At 46.0% G+C, this 16,947-nt stretch overlaps 1 protein-coding gene across 3 annotated transcripts in view; it reads right to left on the minus strand.

Annotated features, from left to right (window-relative positions):
- The window catches only part of ANKHD1 (ankyrin repeat and KH domain containing 1), an 896,896-nt gene that overhangs the window by 217,042 nt on the left and 662,907 nt on the right, over positions 1–16,947 (minus strand). The gene's annotated exons all lie outside the window — the stretch shown is intronic.

Genomic DNA, 16,947 nt, shown 5'->3' on the forward strand with positions numbered 1-16,947 from the left:
CGCCGATTGGAGAAGAAATACTTTTGCATTTCTCCTGCTAACACGTGGAGGGGCCAAGCAAGGCATCAAAAGAAAGGAAAGGTCTCATTTCCTTTGATGTCTTTTTCAGCATTTCCGCTGCCCGATCGCTATGCGATCGTGCAGCAGAAATGCCCTCCAGACATCAGGGAGTTTTTTTGTTTTTGTTTGTATGCACAAGGGGAGCGGCCCCTGGGGAAAGGGCCGCTCCCCAGGGGGGAAATTATTTTTAGGCCATTTCTCGGGGGGCAGATTGACCTATTATAATTAGGCCGATATGCCCCCGGGGGCAGAACTGCTAGACACCAGGGATAATTTTTTTTTATTTATTTATTTTTTTATATGTGGGGAGCGACCCCTTAGGCTCCTCCAAATTACTTTTAGGCTATTTCTGCTTCCCTTCGGGGCAGATCGGACTATTTTATTAGGCCAATCTGCTCCCAAGTGGAGCAGAAACTACTAGACACCAGGATTTTTTAAATTTTTTAAAAAAAATATTATTGAGTAAGGGGAGCGGCCCCTTAAGCAAGGGCTGCTCCCCAGGGGGGGGGGGGGGGGGATATTTGTAGCCCTTTTCTGCCCACCCCCTTTTTTTTGTTTTTATATATGGGGAGCGACCCCTTAGGCAAGAGTCGCTTCCCTGGGGGGCAAATTGTTTTTAGGCCATTTCTGCCCCCTTGGGGGCAAATCGGCCTATTTATATTCAGCTAATCTGCCCCCAAGAGGTGCAGAAACCACTAGGCCCCAGGGATGATTTTTTTTGTTGCACCAATTTCACACAAGAGGGGCGACCCCTTAGGCAAGGGTCACTTACCATGGGGCACATTACTGTTGGCCATATCTGCCCCCCAGAAATAAATGGGGACAAAGTTGTTCTGCCCAACAGTGGACAGATAGGGCAATTATCTCCGATCCACACCCTGGGGTGGGGCGGCAGAAAGCCTACTAGATGCCAAGGAATACAAAATAATAAAAAATTGTGGGTTGGTGGCTACCAACCAGTATGGGCCTGGGTATGCCCCCACCCCAACTGAAGTGGGTAACAGTCCTTCACCTTCCGTCCCCCCCCCCCCCGCACACAAAAATGTTATCCCAGGGAAAGCAAGAGGACATTTGATTATTTTGGGTTTTGGTTTTACATTTGGGCCATGAGACCTTGGCTAACTCTCAAAATCGTCCCCACTTGGAATTGTGAAGGTTGCACTTTTTGGACTTTGGGACGCTGCCATGTAGAAAAATCCACAAGACCTAGACACATCTGAAAACAAAACATCTGGGTGAGTCCAGGGTGGTGTGCTTCACATGCACCCCACACCATTTTTTTCCCCACAATGCCCTGCAAACCTCCAACTTTGCTGGAAATCAAACATTTTTCCCACATTTTTGTGATGGAACCTTCCGGAACCTGCAGGAATCCACAAAATGCCTACCACCCAGCATTGTCTCAGCTATATCAATAAAAAATTCTGCTGTACTTGTCAGCCTGAAAATGTTTTTTTTCTTCCCCCAAACTGCCCTTTTGGACCCGTTTTGGTTCCCCCTCAATTTCGACATGTTTTTGTCTCTTCCCTGTCACAGGCACTTGGCCCACCTATACAAGTGAGGTATAATTTTTACCGGGAGACTGCAGGGAACATTGGGTGGTAGGAAATTTGTCCCGGTGCGGGAAATTTGATTGTTTAGCTAAATTTGAGGTTTGCTGAGGATTCTGGGTAAGAAAACATTGGGGGATCCACGCAAGTCACACCTTCCTGGACTCAGGTGTCTAGTTTTTCAGAAATGTCTGGGTTTGGTAGGTTTCCCTAGATGGCTGCTGAGCCCAGGACCAAACACGCAGGTGCCACAGCCACCACCCCCACACCCTCCTGCAATAAACAGGTATTTGATAATTTTTATGTGTCCAGATAGTGTTTTGAGGCATTTCCTTTAGTGGGCACTAGGCCTACCCACACAAGTGAGAAAGTGAGGAACCATTTTTATCAGAAGACTTGGGGGAATGCTGGGTGGAAGGAAATTTGTGACTCCTCCCACATTCCAGAACTTTCTGTCACTGAAATGTGAGGAAGTGTTTTTTTTGGCCAAACTGAGGTTTGCAAAGGATTCTGGGTAACAGAAACTGGTGAGAGCCCCACAAGTCACCCCATCCTGGATTCCCCTAGGTGTTTAGTTTTAAAAAATGCACAGGTTTGGTAGGTTTCCCTAGGTGCCGGCTGAGGTAGAGGCCAAAATCTACAGCTAGGCACTGTGCAAAAAACACGTCAGATTTCAATGTAAAAACGTGATGTGTCCATGTTGCGTTTCCTGTTGCGAGTATTAGGCCTACCCACGCAAGGGAGGTACAATTTTTATAGGGAGGCTTGAGGGAACACAGGTTAGCAAGACAAGTGTTATTTTCTTTCTCTACATTTTTTCCTTCCAAATTCATCTATTTGAGAAATGCCATGTAATTCACATGCTAGAACAGACACCTGGGAACTCAGAGATGTGCAAATAACCACTGCTTCTCAACACCATATCTTGTGCCCATTTTGGAAATACAAAGGTTTTCTTGATACCTATTTTTCACTCTGTATATTTCACCAAATGAATTGATGTATACCCGGTATAGAATGAAAACCCATTGCAAGGTGCAGCTCCTTTTTTTGGCTCTGTGTACTTAGGGTTCTTGATGAACCTACAACCAGAAGAGTCAAGCAGATGTAACGGTATATTACTTTTGAAAATCTGACATCGCAGAAAAAGGTTACAGAGTAAAACGTGGAGAAAACGGCTTTTTTTTTCACCTCAATTTCAATATTTTTTTTATTTCACCTGTTATTTTCTGTGGGAAAACCTTGTAGGATGTACACAAATGACCCCTTGCTGAATTCAGAATGTTGCCTACTTTTCAGAAATGTTTTGCTTTCCGGGATCCAGCATTGGTTTCACACCCTTTACTGTCACTAACTGGAAGAAGGCTGAAAGCACAAAAAAACTGTAAAAATGGGGTATGTCCCAGTAAAATGCCAAAATTGTGTTGAAAAAAGCGGTTTTCTGATTCAAGTCTGCCTGTTCCTGAAGGGTGGTGATTTTAGCACTGCAAACCCTTTGTTGATGCCATTTTCAGGGAAAAAAAACACAAGCCTTCTTCTGCAGCCTTTTTCTCCCATTTTGTTTTTAAAAAACAAAATTTTCGCTGTCTTTTGGTTAATTTCTTGGTCTCCTTCAGGGGAACCCACAAACTCTGGGTACCTCTAGAATCCCTAGGATGTTTGAAAAAAAGGACGCAAATTTGGCGTGGGTAGCTAATGTGGACAAAAAGTTATAAGGGCCTAAGCGCAAACTGCTCCAAAAAGCCAAAAAAGGCCTGGCACCTGAGGGGGAAAAGGTCTGGCAGTAAAGGGGTTAAAGAAAGTCACACAAGTACACCCATGGTATATGTCTTTGCATTTGTGCAGATTTATGGCTTCCAAGAAATCACAAAAATTTACAGAAGTAGGCCAGGAAATCGTACTCCTAGAAAATATTTGTGAAATGCATTTTCGTATCAGCAAATGTGCAGGTGTAGGTTTGTTCATGCGAAAATCTGATAAGTGTTTACAAATTCACTTTCCCTCCAACCACTCCCCCCCCCCCCCCCCCCCCCCCCCAAACCCTGGAAGAAGCTTTATTTCTTTTCAGGAGTACATTTTCAGCCTTTCTCAGTATTGGGAAAAAATACAGAGTAACTGATTCAAGCCCCCAAAACAAGCAAGTTAGTGGGTTTGCGCAGACTCAAAATCCCATTCCAACCCCAGAGCTATTGCTTACCGCTACTTCCATCCCCAGTGTGTTTATCTACAGAATGGTGACAAAATAAGGGAATTGTTAGTATTCAAACCCTACTATATTTTAAGCCCTGGTATAATCAGAGAGGCTATTAGCAGAGCTCCTATATAATGAGATTGCTGTCATAATTTGTCGTTGCACTACATGTCAAAGGGACAAGTGGGTGTCTTTTACACAATAAGTAGATTTGTAAAGCAACCTCTCTAATGGACAAGTAGATATTTTATTAAATTCCACACCCCTGAACTAGTGAACAGATGATACACATGTTTGAAAGTGCAATATACGAACAACTTCCTAACGTACTAAGAAGTCTATAAAATCATGTTTGGTGAAGGAGTGTAGCATTGACACAGAGGCAAAGTGACAGATGTCAATTAAAGTGACATTGTCCAGAAAAGCATGGGTGGCACAAGAAAGTGTGCATTTTGTCTTAATGTTGCAAGTCTGGATGCACTTAATGATCCATCTAGCAACTGCTGCTTAGTTCTATCAACATAAGACATGAACACCCTCTTACTATCTAGTGCGTGAAGGGCCCTTTCCACTGCTGACTCCAAATGAGCGAAGAATAGGGCAGCTGAATGATCTGATTCATGTGAAAAGGCAAAACAACTTTAGGTAGGAATTTGGGGTTCATTCAAAGGAATACCCTATCTTTGAGAACCTGGATAAATGGTTCCTGTATTGTAAGAGCATGATGCTTCCTAATGTGTCTGAGGGATGCGATGGCGAATAGCCACCTTCCATGACAGGAACTGCAGATCACACACGAGTGTAAGGGCTCGAAAGGAACACCTTAAGAGTCATGTGAGAACTACATTCTGGTTACACAAGGGGCAGGGGTTGTTTGCGAGTTACTACCAACTTATGACACTCCATGAAGACCATTAGGCTGCAACTTTGAAAAAACGGAGTGCTGTCTTTTTCAAGTTTGCTGCAACAGCAGTTAAGTTTAACAATAAGTAAGCATATGCAAGACCTGTCATATAGGTACAGAAGGTTACCAACCATCTCCTGCACAGAAACATTAAAAGGGTTGAGCTGTTGAAAATAGTGCATTAATCTCTTCAATTTAGCTATGTGACAGTTACAAGTACTGAGTTTGCACACCTCTAGAAGGATAAGCATGCACTTTTCCCAAAGATCAAGGTAGCCTAAGTCTAGGAACTCAGTGTCTGATAGTGAGGATCAGCTGTCTGGTATCAGGGTGTCTGAGCTGGTCCTGATGCTGATGCTGAGTCAGATGGTGCCACCTCAGTGAGAGGTTTTCATAGGGACTGAGTGACATCTATGGGAGTATTTAATACCAGGGTGGTCTTGTCCAGGTTGTTGAAATTAGGAGACATGGACACTTGCTTCTTTTTCCTAAGTACCAGATAAAGTGAGGGAGAAAATCATAAGCAAATACCCCTTGACCAGTTCATCCACAGACCATTTCCAGACTGTGGGCACCGGTATCTGTAATTCGTAAAGTCACAAGTAGTGCAACAACACTACAGAGAAGTGTATTCCATCACCCTCCTCCTCTCTCCTCCTCAGGCTCTAAGATAGGGTCTGAGACCGAGCAAAAAAAAAAAAAAAAGAAAAAAAAAAAAAAAGAAGAGAATGGAGCTTTGGCGGATAGTTATGTAATAGGAGGGGCAGTGGATTAGAAACCAGTTGCATAACAAATGGTTGCATTTTCGTGATCTCATAGCACAACACGGGAAAAGCTCGGGCCAACATCGGTTTGGGGTCCGACATGGGTACTGGCTCCAGATCTCCCATCAGCTTCAGTGGAGTTGGATCTGCATCAGTGCTACAGAAACCGGTGTGGATCTTGAGGCCAGTGTGGGAGTCTGTATCAGAGTCGGTATGCGTCTGGTACAGGTCTCACTGGGACATACAGCGTGTAGGGAGAATCCTCTGGTGGTAAGTCCACTGGCAGAACATATGGCTCTTTGGGGCCAGAATGTGCACCACAGGGATTCAGTCACACTAAAGCTATGCAGCATGGTCTCTGCTGCAGTGTCAATAACAGACTGAGGAACTCAGGGGCACCTTGGGGTCAGCTGAGAAATCCATTCTGAAACCGGGGACTTTGAAGAAGTGTGATATTTATCTGGGCGCCCTCACATCTTCACTTTTGAGCTAGAATGTGAGAGATGTGGTCAACTACCACTTAGTTTTTTTTTTTTTTTTTTTAATTGCGTCTGGAGTTTGGTTTTACCAGAAAATTTTGAGTGGGATGTGGATCACTCACTGGAAAGGTACAATGACCAGGCCTTTTGATGCATGAGGGCACACATGGCACACAACCTGCGCACAGCCACCAAAGACACAACTTGTGAGGGTCCATAACTGACAACTGCTTCCTGCAATATCAGCACTGTTTGACGCCTATAGTTTTCAAAGGGAACATATTTCCCTAGAAGTGTCAGATAGTTTTAATTTGTTTGAAGAATGGCAAATGTTGCTAGAGCACATCTAGATCCATAGTGGCTGATGCATAAAGAAAGACACTGACTTCAGAGTGCATCTGGGGAGGGATGAAGTCAACATGGAGCTGCACGATGCCAGCTCCCAGAAAATGGGAGCAATGTTGTTGAAATTTCCCAGTTTCAGTCTGGCACCTGGGGATTCAGGGTTACAAGTATCAATCAGAAGCATGCTGTAAGCTTTACTATGACCAAAGGTGATGTAGTCTGGTAATCAGTGACCAATTCCTTGCTAGGATACCGGGCAAGCTCTGCATCGACAGCAGAACGAGTAAAATAGCAGGTCATAAGTACAAATGTATTGTGTTTTGTTTATATAGAACCCAATACATCTAAAAATATTCAATGAACGTAAGAATCTTTCTGCTGACGTAGACATATCTGGAAAAAAGAAGAAAAGAATGACAGGTTTGTTTAGGTGAAAGTCAGAAGGGCATGAATCCACGGATGGTAAAATCCACAGACGACTAACGTAGAGCCGATCAATGCCACCTCTCGACATGCAGGGATATTGCTCACAATTTTTTTTTCTAGATCCAGTCTGATACTTGGAGAAATTTTAGGGTAAGGAATCCTCTGTTAGAAGTCTCCATCAGATACACCAGTCACAAATAGTTTTGCACTTAGTGTTGTAAGCCTGTGTTGTAGCAGGTATCTATGGTTTTGCCAGTATTTTACTGCAGTTCACAAGGGATGATCATGGTGGAGGACCTGCCTTTTTTGTCTGGAAAGAAGGTTGAAATGATTTTTTAACTGTATCAGTGGATTTTGTGACAGACTCAATAGGTCACTGTACCAGAACTGGTTGGGCCATCATTTTCAGTGAACAGTGGTCATCTTTAGCCTTTCTCAGCACTCTGGGGATGATGGGAATTGACAAAAAGAAACAAGTGAAGACACTTGTCCAGGTCACTGAAATGGACTGCCCTCGAAACGGGGTTGCCTGTACCTGTTGGTGTAGTACAGGCATATCTTGTTCTACAAAGTGGTATATCAGATGATCCCAATTCTAGAAAACATAACACGCCGGACCCTGATGAAGCTTCCACTAGTGGTAGTCTGCTAAGGCACAGCTGAGTGACTCTACCTCCCTGTTTCAGTGGAATATCTTCCAAGAATTCAGAACATTCACCCTGCTTGCTATGGACCAGCCCCACAGAATTCTATGACCCCTTTGAGAGGGAATGAAGCCTTGTGAAACTCTCCAAATGAACCATTTGGCAACATAATATATCAGAGTCATAACTGTCCTGACCAACACAGCTTGTCCCAACAATTTTGACAGAGATGCTTGTAGCTGTGGAAGTCACTCTGTTTTAAGCTGTTCTGTGCAGGAGTTTTTCCATGTATGGCAAGAGACATTTTGTGGACATTCTCGGTCTTTAGTCCCCCCCAACCTTACAATGAAGTATCCATTGTCATGAAAACCTTGTCTGTGGTGGGCTGAAATGGAAGGGCAGCATTCAGTGTGTTTTGGAACCATCACCACAGTAGAGCTTGTTTGAGGTGTCTGTTGCCCACTACAGTGTTGTTCTCGAATCCTGTTAACGGTTGCTGCTTAAGCTACTGCATAATTACCCCCTACAGAAAAAAGGCACTACCGTTTGAGTGTCTTGGACTGCTCTCAGAAACTGCAGTCTTGTCATTAGAAGGATCGATGACTTCTACACATTTACCGTTAGACCCAGCTGAGAGAAAAGTTTGATACAATTAGTCTTAGAATTGTGAGCAGGACCCTTTATTTCTGAGAGCAGATCCGGTGCCTGATTCGGTGGTGATCGTGGCTGCTAAGAAATTACATTCTAAATCTCCGTCGTCTTCTTCTCCACCGGACAAGGGGCGTAGAAAAATTGATGCCGCAGGCCGCAAAGTTTGCTCCACATCAGCCATCACTATGAAAGCGGCTAGTGCCACTGCCCTGTTGGGCAGGTATGATTGCGCCCTTTGGGATTCTGTGCTGCAATTTGCAGAATACCTTCCTAAGGAGAAAAAGGAGGATTTTTTGAAGATTGTGAGTGAAGGCGCCATGGTCTCCAATCAAGTAATAAGCGCGGCTGCAGGCTCCTCTGTGTTATCCGCTCATAATTATTCTCATGGAATTTCCTTGAGAAGACATTCCTAGCTACGACTCACTTCACTTAAGCCAGAGGCACAACAGAGGATACAAAATTTGCCCTTTTCAAGTTCCACTTTGTTTGGTTCTCATGCTGACGACGAGATGTCGAGGATGAAAACAGAACTGGACACTCTAAAGGCGGTGGGCATCGAGAGGCCAAGAAAGCAACGGAAAACATTCCGTCCCTACCACCGTAGACTCTTTGCTCAAAGGCTTCAAACACCGCAGTGGATGCCTCCAAGATCCCAGCAACAGCAACATCAGAGAACCTTTTCGACCCAGCAATAACAAACAAGGGGTCGCTCTACGCCACAAGCTGCCCAAATAGCTCGTCAAGCATCAGCGTCTAAGTCCTGAATCCTCACTTCCCCCTCCTCCGTTACCCACTCCGGTAGGGGGAAGTATTTCACATCATCTGGAAGAGTGGCAACGCATAACGTCAGACGCCTGGGTGTTGAATATTGTGCGGAATGGCTACTGTCTCAGGTTCATAAGTCCCCCGCCTTCTATTCCACCCAAACCTGTAAAATACCATCTCAACGCTCTCAAAGCGGAAGTAACAACTCTATTACAAAAGAGGGCGATAGAACCTGTCCCTATCAACCAAAAGGGAAAAGGAATCTATTCGAGGTACTTCCTAGTACCAAAGAAAGACAAACACGAGTTCCGACCCATTCTAGATCTAAGGGTAGCCAACAAATGGGTTTGCAGAGAAAAATTCAGGATGCTATCCTTACACCAAATCTACCCCCAACTACGTCAAGGAGATTGGCTCTGTTCAATAGATCTCCGCGACGCTTACTTCCACATTCCAGTGATCAAAAAGCATCAGAAGTTTTTAAGATTCCTCGTCGGAAAAAGTCATTACCAATTTACAGTGCTTCCTTTTGGCCTCAAATCAGCACCAAGGACGTTTTCCGAATGCATGGCGGTGGTAGCAGCCCATTTAAGGAAACATTGCATATTTGTCTATCCCTATCTAGACGATTGGCTAATAAAAGCATCCACATACATAGAGGCCCAACAGCACTTCAATTGGACTCCCCAGCTACTCCAGAAACTGGGCCTTCAAGTCAACCTCTCCAAGTCCACGGCAATACCTGTACAGAGGTTGCACTACTTAGGCGCCATCATAGACACCACTCAAGGAAAGGTGTTTCCTTCGGAGGAACGGTGTTTATAAATCCTCCAAAAATGTCAGCAGCTCGAGAAAATGCCTCAGACCACTGCAAGAAAGATATCCTCTCTCCTGGGGTCAATGGCGTCTTACATCTACCTCACTCCCAACGCTCGCCTCCATATGAGACCTTTACAGGAATGCCTAGAGAATCAGTGGTATCAACTAGTAGACGACTGTGAGAACAGCATCCTTCTCTCTCCCCACGCCATTCAATGTCTCAAGTGGTGTTCTCCGATCAATCTTCTGAAAGGGATGCCATTCCACCAACACCCTCCAACTCAGACAATAGTCACGGATGCATCGCTGCTCGGATGGGGAGCGTACATGGATCACCTCCAAATACAAGGCTCTTGGTTGCAGAGAGAACAACTTTATCACATCAATCTTTTAGAGCTTCGCGCAGTCCATTGCGCTGAAGGCGGAAACTCTGCTTCTCCAGACAGACAACATGGCCACCATGTACTACTTGAACAAACAGGGGGTACCAGATCCAGGACTCTGTCGACAGAGGCCCAAACAATTTGGCACTGGCTCCTAGCCAGGAACCTATCAATAGTGGCAACTCACCTTCCGGGCATACAGAATGTCCAGGCGGATGCCCTCAGCCGAGCAATGGATAAAAACCACGAGTGGGTCTTGCACGACGACGACGTCCGCTCCATATTTTCCATGTGGGGTACCCCTTCTATAGACCTCTTTGCAACCCCAGAAAACAAAAAATGCCAAGACTTCGCCTCCAGGTACTACCATCCAGGAACATTTGGGAATGCTCTGTGGATAAACTGGTCAGGAGCATTTCTTTACGCCTTTCCACCGCTTCCCCTGATACCGACAGTCCTCCTCAAGCTGTCCTACTCAAACACCAAGATGATTCTAATCGCCCCAGAATGGCCACGCCAGTGGTGGTTTCCAGACCTCCTTCACCGGTCACTCAGACCACACATCAGATTACCTTGCCGCCCGACCTTCTCACGAAGCTTCAAGGCCAGATGAGACATCCCAACCTCTCGTCGTTGAATTTGGCAGCTTGGCTCCTGAGCTAGTACAATATGGTAATCTTGATCTTCCTCAGGACTGCATGGAGATTCTAAGGGAGGCAAAACGCCCTTCCACAAGAACAGCTTATGCCTTCAAATGGAAAAGGTTCTGCATGTGGTATTTGGACAAGAATGTTGACCCAATAACATGCGGAGAAGAAACCTGGCAAAGTCTGGCTTACAGTTGTCATCAATAAAAGTACACCTGGCAGCTCTTACGGCATATAGGAAGAGTCCTTCCCAATCCTCTTTCTTTAAAATTCCAATCATAAAGGATTTCCTCGAAGGTTTAAAAAAGGTTTTTCCTCCCGTTAGACGGCCATCTCCTACATGGGAGCTGAATATTGTTCTTTCGCGTCTGATGCTGCACCCTTTTGAACCAATACACAAAGCATCACTCCAGCATCTTACTTGGAAAACTGCTTTTCTGGTTGCAATCACTTCAGTTCACAGGGTCAGTGAGATCCAGGCCCTTTGCGCAAAGGAACCTTATACGGTTTTTCATTCCTCAAAAGTAGTAATGAGAACACACCCTAAATTTCTTCCAAAAGTCATTTCAGACTTTAACGTAAACCAGACCATCTCCTTACCGACTTTCTTACAAAATCCATCTACTCCTGCTGAGAGGACCCTACATTCTCTTGATGTAAAAAGGGTTTTAAAATTTTACTTGGATAGAACAAAATCTATACTCAAATCACAACAGCTGTTTATTAACTATGGCCCAGTTAGTACAGGTCTGGCCACCTCCAAACAATCCTTATCCAGGTGGATTGTCTCATGTATCGTATTCTGTTATCAGTTAGCAAATAAATCCCTCGATGGCAGGCCAAAAGCCCATTCTACTAGGGGGAAGGTGGCTACTGCTGCTTGGATGAGAAACATTCCTTTAGCAGAAATATGCAAAGTGGCTACCTGGCGATCTGTCCACACCTTTACTAAGCATTACTGCCTTGATTCAGATGCTAGGACAGATGCTCAGGTTGGACAGGCCTCTCTGAAGAATCTCTTTGCGTGATTTATTGTTTCTTTACTGTTATGTATACTCCACCGCGGTTATTGGGATGGGCTTGCTAATCTATTCAGTGCTTATGACTATACATGGAAATCCCCTACGAGAGAAGGAATGGTTTCTTACCTGTAACTCCAGTTCTCTTGTAGGGGTATTTCCATGATAGTCATAAGCAACCCTCCCTCCTCCCCGGTGGAGTTGACATGAGGATAACCATAATAATTACGATATTGTTAATGAAAGAGATACTCAGATTTCTTCATGTCATATTACAAGCCTACAAAAAGAACTGAGGCAACTGCCTTTTGCTGTGCATGATGGGATACAGGAAGACTTTTTCTTAAAGGCACAGCTCTATTTACATTCTGTATAATGGCAGCCTATTGGGCTACACTGCCCTGCATTGTTTCATTCTCATCAGAAGTTAAGAATAAGGTTGGAAAACATGTTTTTTACCACATTTCTAGAATAAATATGTTTTAAAGGTATATATGTACTACAGTTTCCTTTCTTACCAACCAAAAGAATGAACAATTTGGCCGTTGTAGCCTTTCCTCTAGGCTGCACATTGATATTCTTAAGTGACTTTACAGGCCTTTTTCAAGAAAGGCAAACATCTACACTTAAGAATACTCTTCAGAACAGTGCTCCGGGGTCCCCACAGGCGTGCAAAACTATTCAGTGCTTATGACTATCATGGAAATTCCCCTACGAGAGAATGGGTGTTTAGCGAAATGGAAGCAGGCACCGGATGAGGAAAGAACTCCCCTCAGCTAAAGCAACAGTACTTCCTATAAGAGGAACTTCTGAAAGGACTTATTGCTTATGCTTGTTTAGTTCTTATAGTGCAAGATAGGTATAGGATGCTGGCCTGGTGTGTGGTGAGCACCTATGGTGTTATCACCTTATACCAGGTATCCCTTATTATTGAAGTGTAGGCAGTGTCTAGGAAGCCAGGGCTCTCTAGAGGCAGTTGTGGATGAGCAGCAAAGACTTACCTAGGAGACATGCAAAGCTTATATAATACCACTGTAGTCACACAGCACTTACACACATGAAAGAACCAGATAGTATTACAAAAATAAAGGTACTTTATTATGGTAACACAAATACTAAGATACTGTATAGGCAATACCCCAGCTGGAGGTAAGTAAACACACTATTATATAGACATTAGCAAACAGGAAATAGGATTTAAAGAAATAGGTGCTGGTACAAGCAACAGTAAACAGTGAGGGCCCTAGTTGAGGGCCAAACTATATACTAAAAAAGTGAAAGGGCAGTCCTCCATCCAAGGAAGTGTAATCAGTAGATGGGGAGATGGAGGAACTAGGAACAATAAAGGGTAAGTTCCAGGGTGCCCTCTACCAACCAGGAGAGAAGAGTTCAGTACCTGTTTTTCCCCAAAACCAAAAGGAAGACTTTGGAAAAGGACTGTGCAAAACCCAGGCAACACTGAAAGAAACCAAAGGTGGATCCTGACACAAGAGGAACTGCAAAAGAAGGGACCAAGTCTATTTCGAGTTGGGATGTCTGGCTGTGGAAGGAGCCATTCACTACCCACCCTACTGTGGATGCAGGCCCAGGTCGACTGTGGGTAAAGAAAGTTAGCAGTGCAGCACAGGAGCAGAAGAGGAGTTCTAGAAGTGATGCTGGAAAACCACCAACAAGCCTTGGCAAATGCAACAGTGGAGTCGGAGATGAAGATTTTGCAAGGCTGAAGAGGACCAGCCTCTAAGCACCTCTACCCAAGGAGGGGAGTCCGAGGTGACTCAGCAGCTGGCAGAGTCGCAAGAAGAGGAGGCAGCCCCCACAGGCGACCCACAGGCAGCAGGCACAGGAGTTGCAGTGAGGCCCCCTGGGCAGAAACCTGTCTGAGGGGTGGCAGCAGCACGGGCTGCCTGGAAAACTCCAGAGGACTGGTGGGATCAATGCTGCAGGTCCCCTAAGGAGCCCCCAGAGTGCATGGAATCATACAGTTAATACTGGCAACAGTATTGGGGTATGATTCCGACATGTTTGATACCAAACATGCCCAGGCTCGGAGTTACCATTATGCAGCTGGACACAGGTAGTGACCTGCAGCAATGGAGGAGCCCCCCTCAGTGGCAGGATAAGGAAGAGAAATAAGCCAAGTTAATGCTTAAGTATCGTGGCCACTGGTACTGTGCTCCTCATACCACTTTTTCTCATCATATTGGGAGACAAAAGCACCCTCTTTATCATAATTGTCACTATCTGAGTCAGTGTCAAAAACATTGTGTAAAACCTGATGTAAGGAAATGGCTCCCTGTTGCAATTACCCCCCACTTTTTGCCTGATACTGATTTGACTGAGAAGTGTGCTGGGACGCTGCTAACCAGGCCCCAGCACCAGTGTTCTTTCACCTAAAATGTACCATTGTCTCCACAATTGGCACAATGCTGGCACCCAGGTAAGTCCCTTGTAACTGGTACCCCTGGTACCAAGGGCCCTGATGCCAGGGAAGGTCTCTAAGGGCTGCAGCATGTCTTATGCCACCCTATCGACCCCTCACTCAGCACAGACACACTGCTTTCCAGCTTGCGCGCGCTGGTGGGGAGAAAATGACTACGTTGACATGGCACTCCCCTCAGGGTGCCATGCCAACCTCACACTTCCTGTGGCATAGGTAAGTCACCCCTCTAGCAGGCCTTACAGCCCTAAGGCAGGGTGCACTATACCATAGGTGAGGGCATAGGTGCATGAGCACTATGCCCCTACAGTGTCTAAGCAAAACCTTAGACATTGTAAGTGCAGGGTAGCCATAAGAGTATATGGTCTGGGAGTCTGTCAAAAACGAACTCCACAGCTCCATAATGGCTACACTGAATACTGGGAAGTTTGGTATCAATCAAACTTCTCAGAATAATAAACCCAAACTGATGCCAGTGTTGGATTTATTAAAAAATGCACACAGAGGGCATCTTAGAGATGCCCCCTGTATTTTACCCAATTGTTCAGTGCAGGACTGACTGGTCTGTGCCAGCCTGCTGCTGAGAGACGAGTTTCTGACCCCATGTGGTGAGGGCCTTTGTGCTCTCTGGGGACAGAAACAAAAGCCTGCTCTGGGTGGAGGTGCCTCACACCTCCCCCTGCAGGAACTGTAACACCTATCAGTGAGCCTCAAGCTTCGTGTTACAATGCCCCAGGGCACTCCAGCTAGTGGAGATGCCCGCCCCCTGGACACAGACCCCACTTTTGGCGGCAAGTCCATGGGAGATAATGATCAAAACAAGGAGGAGTCACCCACCAGTCGGGACAGCCCCTAAGGTGTCCTGAGCTGAGGTGACCCCTGCCTTTAGAAATCCTCCATCTTGATTTTGGAGGATTCCCCCAATAGGAATAGGGATGTGCCCCCCTCCCCTCAGGTAGGAGGCGCAAAGAGGGTGTAGCCACCCTCAAGGACAGTAGCCATTGGCTACTGCCCTCCCAGACCTAAACACACCCCTAAATTCAGTATTTAGGGGCTCTTAGGAAACTAGATTTCTGCAACCTAAGACGAAGAAGGACTGCTGAGCTGAAAAACCTGCAGAGAAGATGGAGACACCAACTGCTTTGGCCCCAGCTCTACCGGCCTGTCTCCCCACTTCAAAAGAACTGCTCCAGCGACGCGTTCCACAGGGTCCAGAAACCTCTGAAGCCTCAGAGGACTACCCTGCATCTAAAAGGACCAAGAACTCCTGAGGACAGCGGCTCTGCTCCAAGAAAGAAGCATCTTTGCAACAAAGAAACAACTTTGAAAGAACACACATTTCCCGCCGGAAGCGTGAGACTTTGCACTCTGCACCCGACGCCCCCGGCTCGACTTGTGGAGAACCAACGCTACAGGGAGGACTCCCCGGCGACTGCGAGCCCGTGAGTAGCCAGAGTTGACCCCCCTGAGCCCCCACAGCGACGCCTGCAGAGGGAATCCAGAGGCTCCCCCTGACCGCGACTGCCTGCTTCTAAGAACCCGACGCCTGGTAAGGACACCGCACCCGCAGCCCCCAGGACCTGAAGGATCCAACCTCCAGTGCAGGAGCAACCCCCAGGTGGCCCTCTCCCTTGCCCAGGTGGTGGCTACCCCTAGGAGCCCCCCCCCCCCTTGCCTGCATCGCTGAAAAGACCCCTAGGTCTCCCATTGAACTACATTGCAAACCAGACGCCTGTTTGCACACTGCACCCAGCCGCCCCGTGCCGCTGAGGGTGTACTTTTTGTGCTGACTTGTGTCCCCCCCGGTGCCCTACAAAACCCCTGTGGTCTGCCCTCCGAAGACGCAGGTACCTACCTGCTGGCAGACTGGAACCGGGGCACCCGCTTCTCCATTGAATCCTATTTGTTTTGGGCACCACTTTGACCTCTGCACCTGACCGGCCCTCAGCGGCTAGTGTGGTAACTTTGGGGTTGCTCTGAACCCCTAACGGTGGGCTACCTTGGACCCAACTTTGAACCCTGTAGGTGGTTTACTTACCTGCAAAACTAACAAACACTTACCTCCCCCAGGAACTTTTGAAAATTGCACTGTGTCCTGTTTTAAAATAGCTTATTGCCATTTGTGTGAAAACTGTATATGCTATTTTGCTAATTCAAAGTTCCTAAAGTTCCTAAGTGAAATACCTTTCATTTAAAGTATTGTTTGTACATCTTGAACCTGTGGTTCTTAAAATAAACTAAGAAAATATATTTTTCTATATAAAAACCTATTGGCCTGGAATTGCCTTTGAGTGTGTGTTCCCCATTTATTGCCTGTATGAGGACAACAAATGGTTAACACTACCCTCTGATAAGCCTACTGCTCGACCACACTACCACAAAATAGAGCATTAGAATGATCTAATTTTGCCACTATCTTACCTCTAAGGGGAACCCTTGGACTCTGTGCATGCTATTTCTTACTTTGAAATAGTACATACAGAGCCAACTTCCTACACCTGACTAGTACCACGTGGTATGGGTTAGGTATCCTAATAAGAAGAGTAGCTGGCTGTGCTCTGGTGGGAGTAGAGTGCAGCCTGGGTGGACTCTGCTCAGCGTTGGAAAGCACCAATGGGCTGCAAACCCTCTGCCTGCATTTGCATCAATGTGAAGGAGACTAGCAGCACAGTGGGTGGTGTTGGTACGGAACCAGAGGTGGTTTTGAAGGGGCACAGAAGATGCAGAGTGGACTAGCTGGCAGAAGTCCAACTGAAGGTCCCTGCTGATCAGATCCAAGGGGCCTGAAAGTACACCAGAGGGAGCCAGTAAAGAGCAGAAAATGAGCAAACTGGTCTCCTTAATGGTCTCTACTGGCTGTAAT

Source organism: Pleurodeles waltl, chromosome 7 (genome assembly GCF_031143425.1).
Source record: "Pleurodeles waltl isolate 20211129_DDA chromosome 7, aPleWal1.hap1.20221129, whole genome shotgun sequence".
NCBI lineage: Eukaryota > Metazoa > Chordata > Amphibia > Caudata > Salamandridae > Pleurodeles > Pleurodeles waltl.